The sequence below is a fragment of the Pangasianodon hypophthalmus genome, chromosome 22 (assembly GCF_027358585.1).
Source record: "Pangasianodon hypophthalmus isolate fPanHyp1 chromosome 22, fPanHyp1.pri, whole genome shotgun sequence".
Taxonomy (NCBI): Eukaryota; Metazoa; Chordata; class Actinopteri; order Siluriformes; family Pangasiidae; genus Pangasianodon; species Pangasianodon hypophthalmus.
The window spans coordinates 2,024,242-2,045,421 of NC_069731.1; the positions used below are offsets into that span (position 1 = coordinate 2,024,242).

Below are 21,180 nucleotides of genomic sequence, written 5' to 3' on the forward strand. Positions count from 1 at the left end.
TCAACAGCATGCAGTCATCCGGCGTAGAGTCTAGCAGCTCATTTTGAGAGGTTTTAGACATAGCTTTATTCAATTTTCTTCAAAGTAATATAATTAATTAGAGTTGCCAGGTTTCAGGAACATTTCCATTCCAAAACATCTCAAAAACCACACGAAAGAGCTGAAACTAACCCAAACAAATTAGGCATTGAAAAAAGGGAGACACATTTTTCTTCTTTTTCTCAGCCTCTGCTTGGCAAACGTGGTCTCCAAGCACACGTTTCTCTTATATATGGACATTACACACTTCATAATCCCCCTTTTCCTCATAATCACCCCTTTCCCTCTCCCAATCTTTGCAATATATCTTACAAAAGAAATGGTTCTGTACATCATAGACACACCATCTGCACTAACACTCTATTGTCGTTTGAGGAAATTTATTATATTTATGCTATAAAACAAGATCTTGAGGAAAATGGATTATTTTTAAATTAGTGTAATCTGACGTAGAAATGACAAACCTGGCAACCTCATCATTAATGTCCTGACTGCTGCTCCGCCTCCAAGCATGGGGCAGCATGACTCCTGCCCCAGTGGGCCTCTTTTAGCACTTCCAGTTCCTGTTTTGACCACTAGGTGCAATAATAACTCTGTGGAGCTATTATATGAATATACCTGAATTAACCTAACATTTCTCATAATAAGATAAATAAAAAAAAAAGATTATTCAACTGATTTCTAGACATTTTTACTCATTTTAAAGGCAAATAAAAAAAACAGCAAAAGGAAGCAGAAATAAATAAAATTAATTTAAAAAATAAAAATAACCATAAAACAAATAAATAATGTAATTCAGATAAAGTAGTAATAAATAGTAATAGATAAAATGTGGATAAGAAATATTCATCTACTTTATTATCTATTGTGTGTATATATATATATATATATATATATATATATATATATATATATATATATATATATATATATATATATATATATTATTTAGTTATTTATCTGTTTACTTATATAGCACCTACATAAATGAAATAAATGCAGATTTACAAGAATATCTAAAAACAGCAGAAAACAGAAATAAAATGAAATAGAAATTCTAAAAAAGAAATAATTATAAAATTAATAATAGTAGTTTATTATTTTATATAAAAGTTTTATATAAATATATATGTATATATGTAATATAACTCTCTGCCATCTTCACACTACTTGCCTGCTTCTTTCTTCTCCTTTTTGTTGCTGTCTGAACACACTTTTGTTTCTTTCTTTTTTCTTTCTTCTGTTTATCTTCTCCCTCTCCAAAGGTATTGAGAAGAACTGTAAACTGTATTAAGAATTTAATCATTGTGTAGATGTTAATACTTAAATCCTACCCTTAATGAAGACTTCATGATCTTCTGAAAAGGGGGTGGTGATGGCGGGGTTTAAAAAAGAAATCATTCTCCCGTATGAAGTAAATAAAAATACACTTCCGTAAAGGGTGAGGTGACGTGTGGACACTTTATAGAAGCAAAAATTGGCACCTTTAAGCGCTGATGTTCTTTCTGAAAGGTCCTCCAGGTAAAGACTAGAAGCTGTCTTCATCTCTACTTAGACAGAGTGCTGAGGAGCAGCAGACAATAAAGTCAGAGATAAGTGTATGTGTGTGTGTGTGTGTGTGTGTGTGTGTTTTAGGGTCTGATCCTCGGTGACCTCCGAAACGAGACATGGTATCAAACCTGTGAATTGTGAGAGTGATGGACAGGCCGGAGTGTGTTCATGTCCGTGTGGGCTGTCTTCAGCTCGTAGCTGAGTGGTTGTGTGTGTGTGTGTGAGAACAGGCAGCTCAGATCAGTCACTCTGACTCACAGCACCACACACACACACACACACACACACACACACACACACACACACAGACACCAACTCCTGCAGGGCTTTAATCTGTCATGTACCACCATCAAGATTCTGGCAGCTCTCACCTGCCCCGCTTAATCTTCTTCTAACGGTTCGCTCAGACAAAACCTCTGATATATTACACAAGCACAACGGCTAAACATTTATTTTATTCACCAGTTTCATTGTTTACTTTACAGACCTTCAGGCAGCTTTTTCTTGCCCTTGATGGTTCGTTAAATTCATCGAAGGTCTTTTTTTTTTGGTGCCAAAATTAGCGATGGCTGACTAACCTTGAGCTCAGACACTGGGTGAAGCAGAAATAAAGATTATTCCACTTCCACCTTCTGGCTACACACACTGAAAATCTACACTCTTAGGTTGTTTCACACTTGAGGGTTTTTTCCGTGGCTGGGGACCGTTTGCCCTGTGAGAGTTCGGTACATTTGGTGGAGTATGAAAATTGTTTTCGAGCCCTTGAGTGGTCCAGAGAACCGCTCCCTGGGTCGCTTGAAAATTACGGTCTTTCAGCTCTCAGCGCCACATGACATGATTGGTTCAACTTATCACGTTTCTTCCTGTTTACGGTCAGCGAACACCTTATCGATATATGGAGAAGAGAAGGCGTTCAGTGGCACAGGCTTTACGTGTACATTATTTACATGCATGTGCTGCCCTAATGCTATTGATGTCCACTGTTTTGGTATTCTTTATGCCCTTATGCAAGGAAGGAAGGAACTCTTCTATGTGAAAGCAAAACCTGTGATTATGAGCCCCGCCCCCAAACCAGCCCAGTCCTGGGTATGGACTCGTGTGAAAAATCCCTTAGAAAAAAAGGTTCTTAGCTCCCAAAAAAGGGTTCTGCTTACAACTCTTTCTGATAGAAGCCCTCAGTTGTTTCTCTGGATAGAACATCTCCCAGAGGGACAACTGAAGAACCCTTAAATTTGGCAGGTTTTGTATATATTAGACATATATAAGTGTAAATTGGGGCGTGTCATATGCATATGAAATGGGGCTGGCGGGCGGAGCTTAGGTCCATGAAAGTTTCATGAATCAGATGCAGATTCGTTCATATATACAGATTTCGAATCTGCTCAAGTTTTTTGAATAGGAGTTATTATATTTGATAGATGGATAAAAATTGTAATATTGTGTTTTAAAAGCAGCACCTGGAAAAAAATATTGTAGGCTGTAGACATGAAATACATCAAGAATAAATTCATAAATCACAATGAATCAAATTTGAATTGAATCGTCTAAAAGATTCAAAAGATTCTCACAGATACTGTAAAGGCTTTAATGAGATAACTAAGATAAAAATTAGATGCGTTCTGTATTTTAATTTGCATTTCACAATTGTAGATTGTTGTAGAACATCTGAAGAGATGACCCGGGTCAGTGGAACGTCCGCTGTAGTGTACAGGGCACGAGGGGACAGAGCGAATTGTTATGGTTCATATATCTCCTGCACAGACACACAGCTAATCTGTATTAGCATTCCTCGTGGTGCCGTGTGTCGCCGATGTGAGCGAGATCAGTGTCGAGCTTTAGCTTGACAACTCTTCCGTTCCTGTCCACATCATCTAGGAGAGGTTGTGTGCCAGAGGGAGTGTGTAGCCGTGCTGTGTGGAAATTTTCAATTAGAGAAGCATGACTGCAGCCTGCACAATGGAGTGACTGAGACTCGCTAACACCACTGCAACACCAACACCAGCCTTGAAAACACACACAGCACCAAGAACAGCCTCGAAAACACATACAGCACCAACACCAGCCTCGAAAACACACACAGCACCAACACCAGCCTCAAAAACACACACACGAGCCCAACACCAGCCTCGAAAACACACACAGCACCAACACCAGCCTCGAAAACACACACACGAGCCCAACACCAGCCTCGATAACACACACAGCACCAAGAACAGCCTCGAAAACACACACAGCACCAACACCAGCCTCGAAAACACACACAGCACCAACACCAGCCTCGAAAACACACACAGCCCTAACACCAGCCTCGAAAACACACACAGCACCAACACCAGCCTCGAAAACACACACAGCACCAACACCAGCCTCGAAAACACACACAGCACCAAGAACAGCCTCGAAAACACAGACAGCACCAACACCAGCCTCGAAAACACACACAGCCCTAACACCAGCCTCAGAAACACACACACAGCCCCAACACCAGCCTCAGAAACACACACACAAGCCCAACACCAGCCTCGAAAACACACACAGCACCAACACCAGCCTCAGAAACACACACAGCACCAACACCAGCCTCAGAAACACACACAGGAGCCCAACACCAGCCTTGAAAACACACACAGCACCAACACCAGCCTCAAAAACACACACACGAGCCCAACACCAGCCTCGAAGACACACACAGCACCAAGAACAGCCTCAAAAACACACACGAGCCCAACAGCAGCCTCAAAAACACACACAGCACCAACACCAGCCTCAAAAACACACACAGCACCAACACCAGCCTCGAAAACACACACAGCACCAACACCAGTCTCAAAAACACACACACGAGCCCAACAGCAGCCTCGAAAACACACACAGCACCAACACCAGCCTCAAAAACACACACACGAGCCCAACACCAGCCTCGAAAACACACATAGCACCAAGAACAGCCTCGAAAACACACACAGCACCAACACCAGCCTCGAAAACACACACAGCACCAACACCAGCCTCGAAAACACACACAGCACCAAGAACAGCCTCGAAAGCACATACAGCACCAACACCAGCCTCGAAAACACACACATGAGCCAAACACCAGCCTCGAAAACACACACAGCACCAACACCAGCCTTGAAAACACATACAGCACCAACACCAGCCTCGAAAACACACACAGCACCAACACCAGTCTCAAAAACACACACACAGCACCAACACCAGCCTCGAAAACACACACAGCACCAACACCAGCCTCGAAAACACACAAACTGAAGTTGTGAGCACAGAAACTGAGGAAACATCGTGATTGGTCCGAGGAATCATTCGAGCTAGTCTTTCGGATTTGTTGCTTTGTTGTGTCTTAGTAGCTAAGATGAGCTCAATTCAAATGTTGCTTGCTCATCCTCTTTATTATAAAAGCATTACGACACTTGTTAGGATGTGCAGTTATAGGAAAATAATCAACTCTGTGGTGGTAACACTCACTCCGCTTCATCACACCACTCTGTCGTTGTTTATTTTCCGATAACAGCACCACACACAGAGTGTTTTATTCCGAACTTAATGCTCACCTTGAACACAATCTCTATAATGATAAAGATTAAAATGTAAGTGGTTCACACAGATCTGTGTGTGTGTGTGTGTGTGTGTGTGTGTGTGGGTGTGTGTGTGCACTGGATCTTGTGTATTCTGTGCGTGTGTTCTCACGTGTGCTCACTCAGCTTCACGCTTTTACACCCCACTTTCTGGCAGCAGGTTTGGCCAGGTGGTAGTATCCATGCTTCATGTGCGCCCTCGATTTGCCATCACGTCTACGCTCGGGCTAACAGGAAGCTTCTGGAAACACTGTGAAGTTTTTTGTGCTTTTGTGATCCTTTTTTCCTGTTATGTCTTTTTCTTATGTACTGCTTCTGATGGCCTACTTTTATATTTCATTGTTGAATCTCACCTTCAGAAAATCATTCATTACAGGTTGTGTATCCATAGTGATGGCACATCTCGCCAAAAATAGTCTAAAGGAGCTGCATTACATATCTCTTATTCACAAACGGACCTGTCGGAGTTCAGAATTTCAAATCCGTACATGTATGAACCCAGTTTTAATGAAGCATGTGCTTGAATTTGTTCGATTTTTAATGTAATTAACAGATCTCTCAGCACACCTGATTCAACTCATTATCATAATTCTGAATTCCTCCAGGAGCTGAGTCAGCTGGGTTAGAACGGAAAAAGCACAGGCTGTGGCGTACATCTATACTGCACGCTATGTTCTGTTATACACTGTTCCGAATGTGCGATTTATCATATGGTTGGCTTTAAAGGAGTCAAAAATCACTTTAGTTTTAATTTTGGAAGAATTTCCTGTATCAAATCGCAGCCAGCTGATCGCTGACATAGCCACAACAACGAATAAAAAACTAGCAAACTGTTAGCTGTTGCTAATCGGGGTGAGTACTTCATTACTGAAGTATTATTTTGGAGTATTTATACTATTATTGAAATTATATTTCCTTTTAGACCTTCAAAGTACTAGTTACAAATCTCAAAGGTCTTTTCTTCTCTCATCCAACCAATGACTGTACGCTATCGATTTCAGAGTGGTCAAACAAATAAAAAATGTTTTATGCTAGTTTTCTGCAGTGATGTTAAATACTCAAGTCTTACTATATGCTTAGTGTGCTCAACTATTTATAACACTCCTAGTTACATTAGCTTGCTGGCTGTTTAATAGGAATTTAACATAAAATCTTTAGTTTTTGGCTAAAGGTTTGTGGAAACCTGACCATCACACCCATATGTGGTTCTTCCCGAAACCACTGCCACAAAGTAGGAAGCACACAATTGTGTAAAATGTCTCTGTATGCTGTAGCGTTACAATTTCCTTCACTGGAACTAAGAGGCTCAAACCTGTTCCAGCATGACGATGCCCCTGTGCACAAAGCGAGCTCCATGAAGACATGGTGTGTGAAGGTTGGAGTGGAAGAACTCGAGTGTCCTGCACAGTTCAGATTTCGCTTCTGTTTCGAGCTCTACTCCACATCTCTTCACTTCATGGAGCGTGACAGAAGACTGTGATCGGCTAAATGCTGAGTTTGACTGCTCTGAAAGCATCTACATTTCCCTTGCAATCCTGGATACTTTATCTTTGGCCTAATTTACATAAAATCTGTATTTATGAGTTTTGAATTATTCAGATTTTTAGGGATCTGATTTTTTTAACAACTCAGAACCGTGGCCTGTAATTTTAGATGTACAGTATTTACTTTTTCAGGCAAATCTTACACCTAGTGTGAGTTCAGAACAAAGAAAATTCACTGAAAATTCATATTGAAATATGCTTCTCAGCTTCCAAGCTGTTTCAAATCACCAGAACATCATTGAATTTACACAAAATTATGGTTATTAATTATATATAATTATAGTTTATCATTCACATTTATTTTGCTTGTGAATCCTCTGGGATGAATTACAGGCCATTACTGTAAGTGCCAATTTGGACGGCTTTGTATCAATTGAGAAGCCCAATCCACTACCTCTTATGCGACATAATCTCCGTAAGAACACACTGAAGCAGATGGACAAATGGTTGAAAAGTCTGAGCATCATCCCAGACACCCTCAGGGTTAATGCGTGTAAATGTCATAAGTAATGATGTGCACTCCTCGTAGCTGAAGAAAGGTCAGAAGCGAGCTTGTGGCGTCTTGGCATGCGGTCAGAAATTCATTCCAGTCGCTCCGAGCTACACAGTGAAGTCGGTCAAGGTTAGAAATGTGGATGCAGATGAAGCCCGATCCAGCACTGGTATGAGCGTGTGCTTGACACACACACACACACCTTGCCTGCTGAGGGAAGTGCATTATTAACATTTTCATACACTGAGTGCTATAAATAACTTAAAAAGGTTTGAGGACTTTGTAAAGTCCAAAACTTACATCAATAATTACATAAAGAAAGTTCCTTGTATTCAGAGTCATTGATAAGCAGCTAGTTGATTTTATGGGCGCGTCATTCAGATTATTAAAATCACCTGTGTGTAGTTCACGCCTCCGAAGTCGTCACAGTTTTCTTGAGTAGAAGCGTCTGAGACGGGGCTTTTCAGTAACATCTAGATCACCATCTTTAAACACAAGTGCTCGCCCTTACACGGGAAAAATCAGCAAGAGTAAATGCAGATGGAAGAAGGAAATAGTTTTTTCTTTGCTGTCAAACATAATGATGTAACATTTAAAGCATTTAAAGACATGAATGAGAAGATGGTAAGTATTGGAATAAATCTAAGAGTAATTATCACATGAATCACTGGTTTAATTTAACAAAATGGCTTCCACACTCATTACTCAGCAATATATTTATTTTTTTTGTGTCGTGTGCCCACCACTTACTCGTCCACACAATTTAATGAAGCCACAAGACACTTAATTGAGGTCATGAAATTGTAACATACTCACAGGATCTAGATTATATCACGATTTTAATCTGCTATTTTGATTTGTCAGATAAATAAGATCAAGCTGTGGGGAGTTGGTAGAGGAGGCGGATACAAGTGCATTACGAGTGAAATCACACGAAACATAAAGACCATGAAACAAAATGAGGAGTAACAAAGCAAGTTAACAACATGAACATGACATGAATTCGGCTACAACAATAATAAACAACGACAAAACAAACAAAAAGACGACAAAAGACAAAAGCTAGACACCGTGTGCTGTACAAGACGTGACTTAAGTACTAGTGCTCGTTAAACATAAACAGTCATGTGACATGAGTGTTGTGATCATGTGATGTGCAGTGGCTGATGGGAGAAGTTGTCCTGCGCTGTATTGGATGCAACCATGACACACGCCGATGTTTTTGGTAATTTGATGTGCTCTCCTGTAAAGAAAAGTTTGAAGGATTACGCTTACAGCCCACTTTAAATTAATTTTTAATATTATCCATTAGAAAATGGATGCTTTCTCCTACAATGTCCTTTCTGCAAAAAAAACCCTTCTGTGCACTTTAAAGGGATGATACTAGTAATTAATTAAATAACTGTCTCATTTTTCTGTAAGTAATATCAGCCTCGAATGGCAGTCCGTTGTTTTTTGAGCATTTACTGCCAAAAACATAAATTTCAGCATGACATACTGTGGTTAGATCAAACTGTCAGACAGTGGCTCTGGATTTAATATTGCTCCTCACTGATACAGCTGATATCACGCAAGATAAATGGGGTTTAACAGATGGGGTTAGACGAGCTCCGCCCCCCGTGTGCTCAACTCTCACATCATTTCTCAACAGCTCTTAAGTCTGTAGTTACAGTATGTCTGAGGTCTAAATAGTGATGTGTGTAATTTCAGCATTAATTTCTCACAACACTGACAGCAGGGAAGCACCGCAGCCAGCGAAAGATGTCCAGAGTAACTAACCGCCTCGTTTTTTTGAACCCACCCCTTCAATTTTATTTTATTTTTTACCTCCGCTGAATGAATGTAGCTTCTGTATCCGTGCTGATTCTGTATCTGTCTCAGCTCTAACACTCATTATATGGGTGTTGGTAATGCAGATACCATCGTGTTATAATAATTTCATCTAATTTTATGTTGAGGCCAAAGGCCATTGAGTGTGGATCTGGAATTGAATTCTTATAGGTTTGATGCGCAGGCTGTTGAAAAGGAGTCTCAGTACGAAATGATTTCCATTAAGATCTGACAGCATTTACAGCGAAACCTCAGTAACAGCGCTTGTGTCTGTTCCCACAGTGATACTGTGTGAGTTCCAGTGCTCTATAAATGTTTTAGAAATCTGAGAAGGATGAAAATAAAGGCTGTGCGTGGTCAATGTTTAACCCGCCAACATACACAAGTTGCATTCAAGCTACTTTAGAAGGAACACGATTCCAAAATTTTGCTTAACAGATGCTATGAACTATATTGCGTGATCTTTACATGAAGAGAAGAGCGAAGAACCACAATTATAACAAATAATTTATAGTTTGTAAGTTTCATTCCAGAAACGAAATGAACTCCACTGAAAGTATCATAGTATCAGCTCGAACTAAAGTAGTGATCAAATTTGCATTACTAAGACTTTTATGGAGCATTACGTATACATTACACAGCATTCTCAAAGTGTCAAGGATGTGCAGTTGGGAAGAACATTACCGTAAGAATCTCAGGTTTGTTTTCTCTTTTCGCTCTTCATGTAAAGGCGAAGGCACATTACACCTTTAATGTCAACTCATTAGTTTAATGTGTCGTTTATAGATTCTTCAGTAATGCTTTATAAAAGATTCATGCAGTGTTTATGAGTGTATAAAAGCTTTATGTATTTACCCTTCAGATAAAGTCTTACTGAAAAATCTTTACACCCGGAAATTCAGATGAGAAATAAATTAGTTGATTTCTGATGGAAACTCAGGCGATAAAAATCACATAGTCATAGATGTTAAAGGAATAAATCAGAATAAAATGACTTGACAACTTAATGCATTATTAGTAACGTTAGCACTGACGTTTTTACTCCACTGCGCTGTTGAGTTCTGGATTCTGATTGGTCAGAAGGTGTTGATTCATTTTCTATAACAGCAGGTCTGATAGAAGTGCAGCTGCAAATCACAGGTTTGTATTAATATTAATGCGCTCGTTTTAATACGTCAGCGTTTCTGTAGTAACAGCTCATTCACAGGGACTTGTACAGCGGACGCTCCATGTAAACAGAATAAAAACGTGTAATCGTTCATACGGTCTGGTGAAGTTTTCTGTAAGAAGATGTTTATTTAGCATTAATGGAAGGAGTCTCCAGTGTCGGCGCTTTCTAACGGTCAGAGGTAAAGATGTAACTTTACTTTTTTTTTTTCAATATCTTCAGGACAGTGGAGTTAAAATGGTAAAATGACAAGCTGCGTTTTGTTTTCTGTCTTATTAAGTTGAAGAGAGAGAAAAAAGAGGGTCTGGTGAGGGAACGACTGTTTACAGCTGTTTATCGATGTAGTCGGTAACTTGTTTCATGGTCATTCCACAGCATTAAATGTTACTATAAATGGATAAAAAATGTACTAGTCGTCACATTGCTGTGGTGCAAGAGGAATAAAGCACTCTGGGACGTGCTGTTATGGGAAAATAATCCACTTCGGGGTGGATGAATGCTGTAATCCGTAGTCTCAGTCTCAGTATGGTTTTGTATTTCTCATCCAGATGTGTGTGAAATGTAGAACTTGCACTGTTCCTAGAAAGATAAAATCCAGTTTCTTTAAACAGAGCGTGTATGACTTAGTGGAATGAAACTGAAGATGAAGGAGAGGTCTTTCATTTTGCCTTGAGTGCACAGAGAATACTTCACACAAACACGCTAATGATGTTTAACCACAAATGAAAGCATGGCGTCACCAATTAATGTTCTCATTTGCATACATTTCCTTAATTACTAACATCAGCACATTTGGTTGACGCACATCTTCCTTTAACGTATGTGATCAGCTCAAGCATAACCAAATGGAGAACACGACACGCTGATCTGCTGGTTTTTTATAACTCTGTTGAGCAGCATTACGTAGCCTGTTGCGAAAGAAACCGTTTTCATCCAGAGTGGGAGGAGAAAAAAAAGTTGTCCTTTGGACGTCTCTCTCTCTCTCTCTCTCTCTCTCTCTCTCTTTCAGATGTGGGTGAATAATTGTATGCTAACAAGCACAGTCAGACTCAGACAGAAAGCGACCAAAAAAAAAAAAAAGAAAGAGGAAAGACACATTTGTACACTAGCTCGGGCCCACGTCTCTAACGGTAACCATGGAAATAATTACAGAGCAGACGCAGAGAAAAAGAGAGAGGAAGAGTCAAAGAGGAGGAGTGAGAGAATGAGAAGCTGGAGGATAGTGACTGGAGGAAGCAAAATTACTCTTAATGTGCCTCTGGATGTTAGGCGAAGTTTTTTCCTTTTTTTTCCAAGTAGATTGCTGTGAAATGGCCACTGCTTAATAATAATTTTAATTTGATAGAGACACGACTGTAGAATACATTTTCAAATACCCAATACATCATATCGTCATCTCAGTTATTAGTAATAAAAAATATATATATTTATAGACTGAAACCTCAGAGGTGTGTGTGTGTTTGTGTGTTTGTGTGTGTGTGTGAGAGAGAGAGAGAGCAGGAAGCAGATTAAGCCGACTTTTGTTCAGTATTTACAAAGAATACACATTTTTAACACTTTTATTCCACCTTATTGATCCTCATCACTGTTGCTTTCATTTTTTATATATAGAAATTATTATTATTATTATTATTATTATTATTATTATTTTTATTTTTATTATTATTATTTTTATTATTATTACAGAAATGAGCCAAACCTGTAAAGTTTTTCAGAGGCACACTGTAGGTCAAATTCAGTCTTCCTCCTCTTCTGTCAAACAGATCTGTTTTTTTAATTACAATATGAACAGAAAAAAAATCACATTAGTGACGAGTGCAAATGTGACCTGAGTCTGAACAGGCAGATCCGAATGATTCCTTCTCGATAATCAAACTAAGGATGCACTAGCAATGAAGTCCTCGTGCTGAGTTTAATGTTTACAGTTTAAGATGTTACGGCGTTTAAACAAGCAATGTGTCTCTGTGCTCAGTGCTCGCAGAAGTGAACTGCTCTCTCTCTCTCTCTCTCTCTCTCTCTCTCTCTCTCGTTTCTCTCATTTGTCTGGTGCTTACCCATTAGTCTGGTTCCTGAGTCCGAATCAGAGTAAAATTGATACTTTGGTTTGTTTGCTGTTTGGTTTGGTTTGTTTTCTCAGTGCGCATCATTAAACGAACCCAGAAGTGAAAAAAAAAAACAGCCTTGGCTGAGGAGAGTGTAAGGCTGAAAACACACATGTAAAAAGTAAACAAACCTTTGCCAAGTGTGTGTAGAAATCATAAAAACCACCTGAGCATGCAGAACATGTAGCTGCACTCAATAATTATAGAAATGACTAGTTTTGTGTATCGCGCGCTTCATTTATTTACACTTTTTTGTTTGTCAGTCCGAATCCCCAGAACACATCGCATTTCTGCAGCACTTACTGTAGCTCCGCCCTTTGGCTCAGTCGATCAGCTCACACCTGCAGAACAATGGCGTCCACAACTCAAAACACGCGGCATGTTTGGGTCACTCTCTGTATTTGGGCCGAATCAGGATCGAATCACTTCAATCAAACCGTGCTAGAAACTGACGGAGATGGTCTCGGACTGGTTGTTTTGGTCCACACCTGAGTCTGACTGCTGTGGTCTCACCTGCACAAACCAACTGCACCTAAGAGGAAAGAGCACCAGGGTTTGATTCAAATGGACTAAACACTACATACGCGAAAGCACCCTTAATGACCACGCTTGCTGATACTGCTCTGTGCTCTCAGGTCACGCTGTCTCTTAAAGATACTCTTCAAACCTCATGAAGTTTTATCAGGTTGCTTGTATTGTAGGAAAATGCTGTGGTTCCTCGTCTTGCTGTTTTCACAGAGCACAGTTTTCAGTCTGCTTTGCTTCAATCGCCATCATTAATGGTGTAATATGTCCATGCTTCTCTTCATTACTGCAACAGTACACTCCAGGCTTACCTCATATCACCTGATATTGGATGGTGGTGTGGTTTATGAGGACGAGTAAATGAGCATGGTATCAGTATCAGTGCATCCCTAAACCAAACTGAGATATTAATCTCAAACAATTGCTAAGCAGCTACTCTTTGTGAACAAGTCGTCTTATTTAAAGTCATTTTACTTTGTGGTTCTGCGATATTAACAGTAATTACACACATCTAAAAAGATGAACCATGTTAATAAAAAAGAACAAAACCGAAGAGAAAATCAGATCTGAGCAGAAAATGGGAAGTGTTGCAGCGTGAGCGTGTTTGTTTCATCACCGCATGCATTTCAGCGTCTGTCCGATCTGCCTGGCCGTCTCCTCCGCGTGGACGTGGCTTTGCAGTTGTCATGGCGACTCGAGGTCCCTCCAGCATGCCGGTCACTTAAACACGAGTGCTTTCGTTAGTACTCGATTAAATCGAAACCATCAGAGGCTTTTGAGAAAGAAGGCATGTAGTTTAAGGCACTTGTTTTTATCAGAGAGTTTGTTTGATCGCTTCATAACGAGCGAAAAAAAACAGCTTGCTGCTGTGGCGGGGCTTTCTGTGGAAGTGCTGGTCATGTGTTTTGTAGAGCAAATGGGAAGGAAAGAGCTGGGTTGTTGGTCTGTTTGTGTGTGTGTTTGTGTGTGTGTGTGTGTGTGTGCGTATGATTGTGTTGTTACTCGCATTCCTCCCACACATAACCTGCCTCTGTGAACCTCTTCTTCTAATGCCTGCGAGCATTTTCACACAGGAACTGTGTGTGTGTGTGTGTGTGTGTGTGTGTAGAGAGATAGAGCAAGAAATAGAGAGATCAAGAAAGAATGAGAGAGAGAGAGAGAGAGAGAGAGATAAGGTTAGATTTTAATTGAATTGCACTGAAAGATAGAGTGAGACAGAGAGAATAAGAGTGAGATAAAGAGGCAGAAAGAAAGAGAGACAGAACAACAGGAAGACCAACAGACAGAGAAAACGAGTGAGAGAAAGCAAGAGAGAGAGACAGAGAAATTGAGGGAGAGAGAGAGAGAGAGAGAGAGAGAGAGAGAGAGAGAAAGAAACAGAGAGAGTCAGAGAGAGAACAAGTGAGATAATGATACAGAGAGACAGAGACAACAGAAAGAGAGACAGCAAGAGAGAAAGAGACAGAGAAAGACAGACATGCATAAGAGACAGAGACAGAGGGATGGTGAGAGACAGAGATAAATGTAAGAGAGAGAGATGGGGAGAGAGAGACAGAGATAAATGTAAGAGAGAGAGAAAGAGACATGGGGAGAGAGATGGGGAGAGAGAGACAGATAAATGTAAGAGAGAGAGAGAGAGAGAGAGATGGGGAAAGAGAGAGACAGATAAATGTGTGTGTGAGAGACAGAGAGAGAGAGAGATGGGGAGAGAGACAGATAAATGTATGTGTGTGAGAGAGACAGAGAGAGAGAGACATGGGGAGAGAGACAGATAAATGTGTGTGTGAGAGAGAGAGAGACAGAGAGAGAGAGAGAGAGACATGGCGAGAGAGATGGGGAAAGAGAGAGACAGATAAATGTGTGTGTGTGTGTGAGAGAGAGAGAGAGAGATGGGGAGAGAGAGAGACAGATAAATGTGTGTGTGTGAGAGAGAGAGAGAGAGAGAGAGATGGGGAGAGAGATGGGGAGAGAGAGAGACAGATAAATGTGAGAGAGAGAGAGAGAGAGAGAGAGAGAGAGAGTGTCACCTCAGGCTTCATCTCAAGTCCCCTCCATCCCTCCATCCTATCTCCCCACCCACCCAATGCCCCTCTCTCTCTCTTTTTCTCACACGGAGAGCGAGAGGAGAGACGACTTTCCGTGCATACCTGAACAATCCGAGCCTTAACACACACCCGGGAAGCGCTCGCTGCCGTTTATTATTCCGTGCTGTGCGTGAAGGCGTGAAGGAGCCGCAGCCTCGCGCACTCGCAGCCACAGTCTCGTGAGGACGGAAAGCTCTCGACGCCGGATTTGGAACCACTCCGGGTTTGCTCTTTCTGCACTCGTCTGCTCGTCTGTGTTACTCTTCTTATATCACACAAGAGAATCGTGAGAATCAGAGTGACATCCTGCGCTGGCCTCGGAACGCTTTGGGGATATTTTTTTCCCTTTCTCATTCCTGGGAGCAGCTTGCGCTCGGACCCGCTCTGCCTCGTATTCTCTCTGACTGACATCCACACAGAAGCGTGTGCACATCGGCTCAAGTTTCAACTCTGCCTTCACGCGCTTGATCCTATTTCTCTACATAATTCCACGAAATCCTTTGCATTCACGTACACTGCTTATAACTGTGTAATATAACGCTAATAACGCTAGCCTAATCATGTTTGTAGCACACTAAACGTTCACCATTCCTTCGCAACAATGAATTTGTAAAGGTTAGCGATGAATTATTACAAGTTTGCTGTTTTTACGAAATAAATCCACATCTACGATCCGTTCTTATTGATCTCTGAGAGAGTTCAAGAGACAAGTGACGCAACGCTGACGTTTCACAGCATGGTGAAACTCGTAGAAGTTCAGTTAGCGATCGATGCTAACCTTAATTACGTTGTATTATCAGCCATACGAAGTCTTTTCTTAGTCATTTTCCAACACTTCTGAGGGAAATATTGATATTCTGGACAGTTTTGTCTTATCTCTTCTGTCGCTGTGCCTTTACATTGTTCATATAAATATTGAGTTAGCAAAATCGTTAGTCTCAGTCACTACCTAGCTCACGCTTGGCATCCATATTTCCCAGTTTCCTAGCAACAGAGTTCACATCTGTGTTAATGTGTTCACCTTTATTTGCAAAAAACACTAATTTAAACCATTACGTTCTTTATAATTATAATTACAGCTTGGGGATGTTGAGGCTCGATTCATGTGAATGCGGCATTAGCTTGAAGCTAACCTGGTTTTCAGAACTCCTATAGAAGTTTTATTTTTAGTTGGATACATTACGAAAATCCATTAAGAACTGTTTTGAAAATACTAGGTAGTGTTAAGATAGACTTTTTAATAGATTTGAAGCTTAACCATGAGAGAATCTGGTCAAAAATTGGCCAGAAGGGATGCGGCGCAGCTGGAGGACTGCCGGAGAGCTTGCGGGCGGGAAAGCAGGGCGGGGTCGAGCACAGGAGAAACGGAAGACGGAATATGGAGGACTGAGGCGCACTTCCGCTAAAATTTACAACTTTCAAATATCATTAACATTTTGGAATAACTATCAGAAATAATATCTGATTTTTTTTTTTTTAAATATATGACGCACTTACTTGTTTGAATTTTCTATAATGTTAAGCTGTAACATAAACATCTAGCACTTAAGCGAGCTTCTACGGTTACGTTCTTGTAGTTAACGTACTCTTTCATGCTTAAGTAGTTAGCATACGCTTACACTCTTCCGTAGTTTGGGATACTCTTACACTCTTAAGTTGTTAGCATACTCTTATATTCTTGTGTAGTCAGCATACAATTGCCGTTAGCATACTCTTACATACTCTTACAATCGTATGTAGTTAGCATACTCTTACATTCTTGTGTAGTTAGCAAACAATTACACTCTTATGTTGTTAGCATACTCTTACACACTTATGTATTTAGCATACCCTTATACTCTTATGTAGTTAGCATACTCTTACACTCTTATGTATTTAGCATACCCTTATACTCTTATGTAGTTAGCATACTCTTACACTCTTATGTATTTAGCATACCCTTATACTCTTATGTAGTTAGCATACTCTTACACTCTTAGGTATTTAGCATACCCTTATACTCTTATGTAGTTAGCATACTCTTATAGTCATATGTAGTCAGGATACTCTTACACTCTTATGTTGTTAGCATACTTTTAATATAATTAGCATACATAGCCTAACCCTATGTACTCTTTCTACATGTAGAATAAGCTTTAGCCTTACCGAATATGTAAAGTTTATGTACTTAGAAAATGTCATAAACTCATAGGCTCAGTTTCAGTGAGAAGTTTAGCTGCTTTGTTTACAGTTCAAAGACCTGGATATTTTGACTAGCTAGTTAAGGACTTAGCATTAGCGCGTTAGTGCATGACTTAGCTAGCTCTTGAGGTAGCACTCAATGAGACTTGTTTAATGGATGAATACATTGTTGTCTGTGACAATACAGTGCGTAATTAAGCGTTTATTAAGCATTTAGTGTCTTATTTATTTCAACTGTTTCAAGTGTATGGCCGCATAGAAACAGACACAAACGCTAACTGATCACAGTCGAACATGACGAACAGATCTAGCGGAGCATTAAGCGTACTGAAGGAATGTAACTGGAATCAAAACTCAAACCGTGTCAGAGTTCAAGACGTCGAGACACCTCAAGTAAAAACTCACAACAGTGCTTTGTGGCACGTAACTGCTTTTCCATCCAGCGTGCAGGATCTGAGGACGACTGAAGGAATCGTTTACAAGGACTGAGGAATTCCATTACATCAGCAACATTTCTGCTGTAGGTAGGAATCAAACGCCTTTTTTCAGATGATGCGACAATTGGACCTGTGATTCAGATTATCTGATTTTTATGATTTCTATAAACTACATTTGTTCTAATCACAAAGTTTCATAATGCTGAGATTTAAAGAAAGCCTCGAGTCCACGTACATGTTAACAGCTGTTGCTAATTACTGAGGTAAAGGTTTTAAAATGGAAACGGATTAAAAAACGTTTGCAATCTTGGATTTGACGACGTGTTCTATGAGGAGACGTTTATTTAATTAACGCTTATGGACAGAGTCGCCAGTGTCAGTACTTTGTAACTTTAGGTTTCCTGACATCTTAAGGAAAGAGGAGTTTACGCTTTGTGGTTTCTCGGTAAAATGAGGAAGCTGCGTTTTTGTTTTGTTTTTTTTGGCTGGTGAGGGAACGACTGTTTGTAGCTGCTATAACGTAAGTAAGAACAGGAAATGACATGTCTTGTGGACATTCCACAATATTAAATTTAGCTATAAATAGATAAAAGTATGACATTCTTTAACGAATAAATCAACTTTAGAGTGGTAGCAGTAACTCCGCTTCATCGCATCACCTCACTGTTAATTATTTTCCAATAATAGTACCACACACAATGTTTTATTCCTTATTTACTTATAACATTGCGTATACTGTAAAGCTTGGACCATCTGAGTAGCTAGCTTTGCTAATTGTTGCGTATATGTAATAGCACCTAGATTTCATAAAACTCAGAAAAATCCAGTAGGGTAACAGTAGACGGAAACATTTTTAAAAAATCCGTTCAGCAGGAGGACTAACTTGCTGTCCCTAATGGAGTATAGAGAATATTTTAGGATTTTCCTGATGTTGTCTGGTTTAAAGCGCTAAACCTAATAAAAATGGACAGAAATTGATTTAATCGAAACATTAAATTTTCCGGATTATCCTAATTACACACCACACAACGAACACCGCGGATGCACTTTTCCAAAGATCCAAAGATGCGTAATAAATATTGTAGCAGCCCTACAACACTCCATCTACCTCTTCTGTCCTTCTCTCTTTTTCTCTCTCTTTCTCTCTCTCTCTCTGTCTTTCTCTCTCTCTCTCTCCCTGTAAAAGAGTAAGCTGGGAGCCGTTACCGCCCACACATTTCAGCTTCAGCTTGCAGCCTGATAGCAGATTTACATTGAGAATGAAAAAGTGTGCGTGTGCACACACACACACACACACACACACACACACTTCCTCCCACTCCTCTCCTCTCGAACACATGCGCATACTCTCACTCTTCTTCTGTACAAGAGCACTCCCGTGTGCAGCATTAAATACACACACACACACACACACACACACACTGCTATCGAAAGATTTATCTTTCCTGGAACATTGTTCACATTGTTATCTCGTTATGTTGTTTACACCGCTGAAACGGATACACAAAGCGTGCGGCATCGCTTATTTGATAACGATCATGACCGCATGGAGCCACAAGCTTTCACAGATAATGACGAAGCTCTAAAGTAACATCACCAGCACAATGCCGGTTAGTTATAGAGGCTTTAATACCTTTCTCTGCTGTTTTTTTTTAAAAATGAGATTTCGATGCTTCTTGATTCTGTTCTGTCTCCGTAAGTCAAATGTGAGGTACTGGGGAAAACGTTGCCATGGCAACCCAATAACGAGGCTGGATTTGGACGGGTATCAGAAGGGACTTGAGTGAGAAATTGAAATAAATAGATCTGCCGAGCGCTTTTATTTTTGCCAAACTGTTTTATGGCATGATTAAAATTTAACGATTAAATACAGCGATTGTTATCGTTATTATCACGTCGAATCATGAGCTTGATGTGAATTACTGACAGAAGATGGCACAGAATGGACATTAAGTGTGTGTGTGTGTGTGTGTGTGTGAGAGAGAGAGAGAGAGAGACAGAGAGAGAGTGATGTGCATCTAAATATGTAAATATGTAAATTCCAGTGCTCTTGGTAGGTGATTACAATTATCTAATTTGTGAACAACTCCTACTACTCATTGTCGTCAATATATCAAATATTTCCCACTGGCCCGAGCGGTTCTTAGAGGATAATTTCACAAAACACTAATCAAATTGAATGTTTCCGTGAGTGCTCGCAATTATAATAGAATGAGGCATTACTTTTTGGTAATAGTGGGTTAAGTGGTGCGAGGCATAGAAAAGAAAGAACAGAAAAGAAAGACAACGTCTAGATGAAGAATCCTCTCATCCTTGCCACTCAGATAAAAAGAACGTAATAATACTAGTGCTAATGTTTGTATCAAATCGTACAAAAATAACCTGGTTAAAGGATTGTTCATCTCTAATTTATAAATGAGACACCAACTGAGAAGTGGAAGAGGAAGGAAAGAAATTATTGCATATATTCATCTGTTACCAAGTGGTACAATGATGAAAAGTTCACCACTAAGTGACGATCGCAAGTGTGTTGTTAGCAAATCATTGTGGTATAAAAGGAATAAAGCACCTTGAGACATGATGATTTAGGAAACTGGAGACTCCTTCCATAAAATATTAAGCTTAAACAAATGTCATCTTACAGAAAACGTCATCATATCAACGATTCTATGTTTCTTTTCTTTGCAACACGTTTTATCCTTTTATTATTAGCCTTAGATTTTTATAGACTGTCCACCATGTAAGTCCCTGTGAATGAGCTGTTACTATAGAAACAAGTGCAAGCAGTTCTTGGATTTGAAACCACAACCTAAGTCTAAAATAAACACATGCAAAAAAAAAAAAAAAAAAAAAAAAAAAAGGTGAAATTAACATGGAGAGCCACAGTTGTGTAATCCTTCTCTGTCAATGGGAAAGCTATAGAGGTTAATGGCAAGTCATTTAAATTCTTGTGGACTCAGAGTAGTTCTTCATTCAGGGCATGAAGTATTGTTGTTGTGGACTGCCTACTTTGTGTGGGCCGAGTGTGGAAGGGTAAGGCCACACAGAGATTTGTCCTGATTCATGCATGTCTTTTCCACCTGCTTTGGTACATGGAAGACCTCAGGCTCTGTGTTCCCGAGACCGACTGCTGCTTTAGTTCTGGCCCAACTACTCTACAAATCCCAGCATTTTACAGCTAACCCTCCCCCAAAAACAATAATGAAACTATCGTGCTTGTCTTGAGCTATTAGATACTAATATTAGCCAACATTCTCTCCAGGGACTAACTTTATTGTGGTGCTTAAATCTTCGGACCATTGGGTCGTTGAGCATTATAAAAGCTGACTGCTTAATTAAAGCCAGATTAGAAGGACTGCATGCAAGCTTTAATCCTAGCTATTAAGATAAATATAATTTTCTGTATTTTTACCCCATTTTCTACCAATTTAGTCTCTCTCCCACTTGCTCGTTCTCAAATTAGGGATGGTTAAGGCTAAGATGTGCTTCCTTTGAGACACTGAAAGACATGTAGGACAAGACTTCTTGGTCTGAATGCTAGGAAAACATCCTCCTGAGGAAATATCTTGAGGTCCAAGTGCTTCAAAGGCACGTATGTAAAGATTGACAGTTTGATTTTGTTTTTGTAAG

The 21,180-nt window shown here is 39.9% G+C and overlaps 1 protein-coding gene across 7 annotated transcripts in view; it reads left to right on the forward strand.

Moving 5' to 3' along the window:
- syngap1b (synaptic Ras GTPase activating protein 1b) overlaps nt 1-21,180 on the forward strand; it is a 103,461-nt gene that overhangs the window by 35,259 nt on the left and 47,022 nt on the right. Inside the window, exon 1 of one of the 7 annotated variants that reach the window (XM_053228023.1) lies at nt 16,300-17,637. The exons of the other annotated variants lie outside the window; for them this stretch is intronic. The gene's annotated coding sequence lies outside the window, so the exon portion shown is untranslated. Of the gene's footprint in view, nt 1-16,299; nt 17,638-21,180 lie in introns of those variants that run through there. 7 annotated transcript variants of the gene reach the window in all.